Source organism: Bidens hawaiensis, unplaced genomic scaffold (assembly GCF_021521415.1).
Source record: "Bidens hawaiensis isolate Kalapana, Puna unplaced genomic scaffold, B.hawaiensis_p1.1 tig00000904_1, whole genome shotgun sequence".
NCBI lineage: Eukaryota > Viridiplantae > Streptophyta > Magnoliopsida > Asterales > Asteraceae > Bidens > Bidens hawaiensis.
In genome coordinates this window covers 560457-568877 of record NW_027491052.1, presented here as the reverse complement: position 1 = coordinate 568877, position 8421 = coordinate 560457, and the positions used below count along the sequence as shown (strand labels likewise).

At 36.8% G+C, this 8421-nt stretch overlaps 1 pseudogene; it reads right to left on the bottom strand.

Annotated features, from left to right (window-relative positions):
* Nucleotides 1-231: 231 nt before the first annotated feature.
* LOC143545191 (isoleucine N-monooxygenase 2-like) lies at nt 232-1898 on the bottom strand (annotated as a pseudogene).
* Nucleotides 1899-8421: the final 6523 nt, after the last annotated feature.

Here is an 8421-nt window from a genome sequence, read left to right as displayed (position 1 = left end):
GTGCCAGGCTCCATTTGAAGACTTTGATTCCGATTTCAACAAGATATATAATGAGACGATGACTTTTATTTACGACATTTTATTCTCCAAAACCCATACATCTTCTTGTCAATATTTTTATTTAAATTAAACGACCAACTTACACATCCACCAAAATCTACATATTTGTGCATCAAGGCACTCGTTATACACACCTTGATACCATTATGCTCAAAATCCTTTGGTTTCTTGTCAATATGTAGGGTACATGTACCGAGGCATCCGTGGTTTTAGCAATTGCCAAAAGTGGTTTTGCCAAGCAAATATCATCATAACTTTCAACAAGCTCAACGGACCGCTCATTCCTGGGCGCCTCCCATGTGAACCCCTGGACCATCCTTGCTAATAACATTGTAGTCATTGTTGTGCCTAACATTATTCCGGGACAACCACGTTTTCCTGTGCTAAACGAGATCAACCCCAAGCCCTTATCCGACAGTACCACTTGTTTTCCTTCTCCTTGTAGATGTCGATCAGGGTTAAACCGCAATGTATCAACCCACACATTTGGATTCCTTCCCAACCCATATCGACTTAGGATTACATGGCTACCCTTGGGTATGAAGTAACCGGCAATTGTAGTATCCATTATCGAAACATGGGGTGGAAGAAAAGATGAAATTGGGTGCAACCTAAAAGCTTCCTTAATGCATGCTTTTATGTAATTGAGTTTGGGTACATCTTGCTCCTCGAGCTTTTGGCTACCTACTACATGATTCAACTCATCAACCGCTCTTTTTAAGATCATAGGTTCATTAATCATCTCGCCGATTATCCATTCTACAGCGTTTGACGGATTATCAATCGCGGCCACCATTAGTTCCTTATGTTTGATAACAAATAAAGATATCTTTAGTAAAGTCATATCATGGAAACATAAGTGAAATTTGTAACAGCTATGTCACTTATAAAAACTTACAATAATTTGAGCCTTAATCTCCTCTGGCGTAAGCTTTGGATTTTCATGTGTAATAAGAATATCAAGCAAGTCACATTTTTCATTTCTAGCTCCATTGTTCCACATTTGAATACGTTCATCTACCAATGGATCCTGATACTTTCGAACAACTTCAATTGCCATCCTCATTTTACTTTCATGGCCATCAAAGTCAGTCTTTCCTCTTAACCACTGAAAGTAATCAGTGATGCAAAATGCATAGAGATGCTTCAGGATGATAAAAAGTGCAGTCATATATTCGGTTTCTTTTTCACCCGCCCCTCCGTCTTCCATTCCTTCCCCAAAGAATCTTGTCCCAAATATTATGTTCCTCATTAAGTTGCCACAGAAATGTTGGCTCACAACACGAACGTTTATTAACGCCCCTTTAACGATAGCATCTTGCTCATCTATTTGATTCCATATGTACCTAAGCAATTGATCGGCTTCTTCGTCACGCTTAGGTTGGAGTCGTTTGTGCATTGGCGATGAAAGAATCTCACGATTTATAATTCTTTTCATCTTCATCCATTGGTCTCCAAAAGGAGAAAAGATTGTAGCGAGATATCCGCCACTTATCAAATTAGCACACATGATATCAGGCCTAGAAATGAATATTTCATCTTGTTTTTTAAGGAACTCACATGCAATATCTGGGGATGAAACAACAATGACGTGGGTTGATGGTCCTAACAGGATGCAAAGGATTGGGGTGCCAAACTGGTCCATAAGATTATGGATCCACCGGAAAGTTGGTTTATTTAGGAGCATTTGGATGGCGCATCCGAGAAAGGGTAAAGGGGTTGGGCCAGGTGGTAATGAATGTGAGTTTCTTGAAGATTTTTTCTTTAAAAACCCACCAACATATATGAACATGGCGAGAATGAGGATGATGGTTACTAACATGGTTGCTATGTTTAAAGAAAAATAGATATGAGCTTGAGTGTGAATTGAAAAACATGCTCCGCGAGGGTTTAAATAATTCCAGGAAGTAGGGTACCATTATAATGAACTCAATTATATATATATACAGACACACACACTAGCTTTCATTCTTTCTATTACGGGGTTGTTTTACATTATTCGTTTTTAATATTTATATATTTTTTTGGATTTTAATTTTATTTATTGTAAGGAAGTTAACAATATACTTAGGATTTGATGATATAAGAGTTTTACAAATGAATGAGATGTTATAACCCGTTTAAAAGCTATCTGGGTTTGGTGAGACCCATGGCCCACTTATTTTTTACTACAAAATTGTTTTTTAATTATAAATATTATCTTTTTAAAAAAATCGGATATTAATTTTTAGTATACCCCAACTTTATAGGATTTCCATATCAAATATTTAGGAAGATTATTTTTAATTTAATAAGATGTTATAACCCGTTTAAGAGTTACCTGAGTTTGGTGAGACACATACCCTTGAATTCGAGTCAAAGGCATGAGAAACTTTTATTTACAAATAAAACAATCTGGTGACTTAAGAGGAGACGGAGAGTAACCAGAGAGCTTTTAAAGATTTCGTTTATATATATTTAAGATATATCTATACTATATTAATATGTATATAGAAAGGAGAAATATATCTTTTTACATAAAACTCTTAAATTTAAGAGTTTTACGATAAGCTATGCATAGTGTCCAAGGGTATACTGCTTCATAAACTTTAAACATCAAAAGCCCGCCCTAATCCCTTCTTTCCATTATTATCCTCACAACCAGTTCAAATTTTGAATCCCACAAATTTCTGACAGTATCGAGAGGATCAAAGAGAGTGAACGAGAAAGAATGAGAATAAGAGAGAGAGAGAGAGGCGATGGAGAAAGAGAAATCGTTCATGAACTTTGACCTGAACAAAGATTGTTGGGTATACCCTTCCGATGCTTTGAAGCTTTGTACGGTTTCTCATTCTTTTCTCTAATTTTCCCCTAAATTATTCACAATTTCTGTTGGTTTTAGTTTAATTTTGTTGGTAAAGTTACCTCTCACGACACCTAGAGCTAAATCACTATCATCGTCAAGTTGTCATCATCGATTTGTTAATTGACTCTATTTTATTTGATATAATTAGCTTTCATATCGTTATACAGTTATAAGTGACGATGGTAGTAGTGGGTGGTGGCTACCGGTAGCGTAGTTGACCTCTGACAGCCGGAAAAATGATGATTGGCATGGTAGCAGCTTGGGTGATGGTTTTAGTAGAGAGAAATTCATTTTCCATCTGAATCCTTCAAGGCTTATCATGTTTAGAATTTGGGAAAATTCTTAAAATAGCCCTTTTTAGAGAGAGGATTCCCAAAGTAGCCCTTTTTTTCTTAGAATTATTTAAAATTTGGACTGCCAAGACGCTTTGAGAAAAGATAATAATATAGGGGTAGCAGGCCAAATTTACAAAGAAAGTCAGGTAGGAGACGAGATTTGGGAAAATAATAAAGGTAAAGTCCAAATTTTTTTGTAATCTTTGAGCAAAAGTTCAGATTTTTTCAAAACATTTTTTTTTCGAAACCGTCTTGAGAGACTGGTTTTTAATGTTTCCTACCATTCTCGTCCATATTTTCAAATTTTTGAAAAAATATATTTTTTACAATTATACCCCTGAACCACCACCACCACCACCTTGAACCACCACCATCACCGACGCCGTCGGCCCCACCCCATCACCACCACCGTCAACCACCACCACCATTTCATGGATCTCCGCCGTCGCCGACCTTCTTGCGGATACGCCGTCGCCGACCTAACAAAATGAACTAACGCCTCTCTTGCGGATACAGGCCATGAAAGCTTCATCCTTTCTTCCACATATGTAAAAATGTAGATATCAGCATCCATAATAACATTCTATACAAGGTTTAATCATTGATGTGATTTAACAAATTACAAACCTCACTAAAGATATTTGTTCACCCATCCTGACCTTCACACATTCTGAAGAAATAATCCTGACCTTCTTCACACATTCTATACAAGCGTTAGTTCATTTTGTTAGGTCGGCGACGGCGTATCCGCAAGAAGGTCGGCGACGGCAGAGATCCATGAAATGGTGGTGGCAGTTGACGGTGGTAGTGATGGGGTGGGGCCGACGGCGTCGGTGATGGTGGTGGTTCAAAGTGGTGGTGGTTCAGGGGTATAATTGTAAAAAATATATTTTTCCAAGAATTTGAAAATATGGACGGGAAAGGTATGAAACATTAAAAAATAGTCTCTCAAGACGGTTTTGTGAAAAAAAAAGTTTTGGAAAACTCTGAACTTTTGCTCAAAGATTACAAAAAAATTTGGACTTTACCTTTATTATTTTCTCAAATCTCGTCTCCTACCTGACTTTCTTTATAAATTTGGCCTGCTACCCCTATATTATTATCTTTTCTCAAAGCGTCTTGACAATCCAAATTTTAAATAATTCTAAGAGAAAAATGGCTACTTTGAAAATCCTCCCTCTAAAAAGGGGCAATTTTGAGAATTTTCTTATAGAATTATAAAGCTAATTAATGCTTTATGTCAATGAAGCACATATTATATTTATATTTGCTAACGAATTAATATGCTATTTACAGTTGGGCTTCCGTAACCGAAGAAGCTGATCTGTCACCTACTCACCCTATCAAGTTCGGTTTCACGGTGGAGATGACCTTATTATCATCTTCTGTTGAGGTACTTAATCTGAATGTGATTCTTATTTGTTCTAGTTGTTTGTTCTTATGCTACACACTTGTGTGAAATTAGGACATTTAATCTTGTACCAGAACCATATTTATTATTAATATCAATTTGTGCTATAATGCTATGGTGATAGACTCTTTAAATGCCTTAATTTTTATTTATTTCAATCCAATTTCTTCTTCTTCTTGTAAATTTGGGAGGTTTCACCAGCAATGAACAAAGTGAAGAGTTTTATGGTTCACGGAGTTACTGGTGATGGAAGTTGTATGTTTGGTGCTCTGGTATGACAGGAAAGGTATGCTTTTGAGTATCCATTAAATTTTATTGATCTTGTACATTATAGCATGCTTATTGGGATGGACTTGTTCTAACTATTTGCATATTTTCAGGTTGGCCTGAGACGGAGAAAGAAGAATCTGAAAAAGGGACTTTTAAAATTAACTTTAACTTGTTTGCTGTTACTAATATGTTAGTATATATTACTGTTTAAAAAATTGTATTTTCAGTTAAAAAACTCAAAATACCCTATGTTGATAAGAAGTTGTGCAGTTGAGAAGGATGGGAGCTTAAATGGTGGGGTTAGAGGCTTTGCAGGTGGGGCATTGTTATCTAAGATGTTGGGAAGTACCATGATGAAAGATGCACATATTTTATGAAGTTCCTCTAATACAGCTATTGGTACATCTTCCCATCTGTTATTGTAGAGGGATTTGATTGGGGAGAAATGGAATTTGAAATTTTTCTTTTGTTTGTTTTCCACTTTTCATTTCTATTTCTCTTTCTATTTCTCTAAAACTAGAGAATTCCATTTCTCTTTAAAACAAAGAGAAATCCATTTCTCAGCAGCCTCCTCATAGCATGTCACCACCTCGTCTCAGACCACCACCTCGTCTCCGGCCACCACCCCGTCTCGGCCACCACCTCGTCTCCAAGTCTGCAACCGTCACCTCGTCTCCAAGTCTGCAACCAGCACCCCGTCTCCGCCGTTCGCAGTGGTGAACACAGAGATGGTAACCGGTTGTAGGTTGCAGGTGGTACGGGTGAACGGAGATTAGGGTTTCAAGTGGTGGTTCGTGGTAGGTTAGGGTTTTCAGATGGTAGGGTGATTGTGGTCGCAGGTGGGTGACAGTGGTGGTGGAAATCGGCGGTGGTTGCAGGTGGCTTCTGATTATCATCATCATCATCGCCACCACAACCACCACCACAAAATCTTCAAAGAGGCAGTGATGACAGATCTGAGCCTCCTTTTTCTATATCTTATGTTCCAAAAATTTGAATCTTTTTAATTTCTTGTGTACTGTGGTTGAAGAAGGGGGTTTGGTGGCGGCAGCCGGTGGTGGTGGGCTGTGGTTGAAGAAAGGGCTGTGGTGGTGGGGCTGGTGGTGGTGGTGGGGCTGTGGTGGTGGTGCTGTGGTGGTGGTGCTGGTGGTGGTGGGGCTGTGGTGGTGGGGCTGCGGTGGTGAGTGGTGTCAGGTTGGGTGGAGGTGGGGTTGGGTATGGTAGAGTTCTCTGTTTATTTTCTCGTGTACCAAACAAGAGAAATGATTCTCATTCTCCATACCAATTCTCTTTCTCTACAATTCCATTTCCATTTCTATTTTCTCTCCATTTCCATTCTCTGTACCAAACACCCCCTTAATGTCGACCATGACGATTTATAAGTGTACCGCTAGAACTGACATAATCTATAAGCTAAAACGAGGTGATAAGTTCCTGAATAATATAATGTATTTTGTATAAATACAATTTGAGAATGGATTAATATGTGAACATGTTTAAAATGACTACTTAATGTAAATATGTTATACGACGTTATAACGAGACTGTGATCTAGTCTCAACAGGATAAGTCAATTCTATATACGAGATGAATATGTTAACGATGATGATACATTATGATGAATACATTACATGATGATTATATTAGTCTAGAGAGAATCCGACATGATAACGTTACATTAGGGGATAAATATGGCACAGATCTTTGTGCACATTCACTATGGAAGACCTATATATAGGCAATACTCATTCGTTAAATACATCTAACGAATGTCGCCTCTCATTCCTTAGACAAACCTAATGAATGAGGCTTCCCATAGTGAATGCCCTTTATTCGCTAAACACTATTATTGAATTGACATTACATTAATGAATGAGCTTTCATTCGTTACATTGTAGTAACGAATGAGCTTACTAACTTAACAAATGAGCTTAGTCTATAGCGAATGGACCTCATTCGCTAAACATGCTTAGCGAATGAGCCGTTTTACATTAAAAATAAAGACTAAACTACTCCCTAGCCTATTCGATCAGTTGCGAACAACAAATCATGTACTAACAGACTCCCCCTTTTCCGTAGCTATCGAAAACTTTAACTTCCAATACTTTAGCTTCGAATACGTTAACGACTAATACTTTAACGAGAAATACTTTAACGTTGAATACGTTAACGACGAATACGTTAAGGTCGAATATGTTAACAACGAATACTTTAATTGCAAATCATCAGCGGCGATACTTTAACTCCCCCTTGACTGATGATTCTCAAGCTTGTGTGGACAGATAAATCTCTATATTGTAAGTAAACCAACAACTCGTAGCATTTCGTATCAGATCTCCCCCTTAAGTAAGCATGTCCAGGTGATCATCTCGATCATCCAATTGGCATATGATATGAATCAATCTTTCAACAATCAGTAACAAGTCATATGCTATCCGTCTGCACTGGTAAAATACAACATATCTTTACGTTTGACCTGGTCACACATCTTCAAGAATAACCCGATCATTCAATATCTTTCACTTTGGTTTTCCCTCTCTTGATATTGTCTATCCCAAATATCACTCTTTGAAGCTCTTCTACATCCCATTCGTTTGGATGCACTACTTTTTGTGTAGCATCCGTATTTTCGAGAATAATAAATAAAAGAAAATTTTATTATTTCATGTGTGTTGTTATTTAATTTTATTAAGTTATAAAGAGATTGAGTGGTAGGCTTAGGATTTATGTTAAAAGCAAATCGTTCTTTTATTTGCTAGAGAGAATCAATACACAATACATAGGTTGATTAATCGATTGGATGGATAGAGACGGTTGCTTTAGGGAGAAAGAATGAACTGCAGCATATATTATTAAGTTTTGTTAATTTTGATTCAAAATGAATATTGAATAGAAATTAGGTATTCTTAATTGTTAATTTTCCCTCTTCCAGTTACTATATACCCATCATGCAAAACCATCTTTAAGGAGAGCGAAATGTCAAAACACGAATTATTACATTAAACATCACAAATTCACTGAAAAATAAAAAAGATTACAAAATTGCTAAGGCATAAGCCTTAGAGTTAGTGTGTGAGTATGTGTGCATGCAACGCAATAAAATATTATAAATATAATTGAAGCATATGAAAAATCTTTAAAGATGCGGGCACATAGTATATAGGGTATACATGCAGTTGGGGCCTTAAAAATAAACTATAACTATACTAGGTTGTTACATCTGACCACCTATCTTATAGTCATGGTTCTAATACCAATCTGTAACACCCCAGCTTTAAGCGGAATACGTCCGGATGCAACGTACAGATCACTCATAAGCTCGTAACACTATTAATTGTGACTATATATTTATTTTATTTCATAAGTACACAAATAGTTTGATAATAAGACAAATAACATTACATCTAAATGAAACAAATAGTATTCATTGAAATAATCCGAATGTATAACTAGTTTTCTTGTCTTGGCACTTCATCGTACAACTTGCAATACGCTAAAAA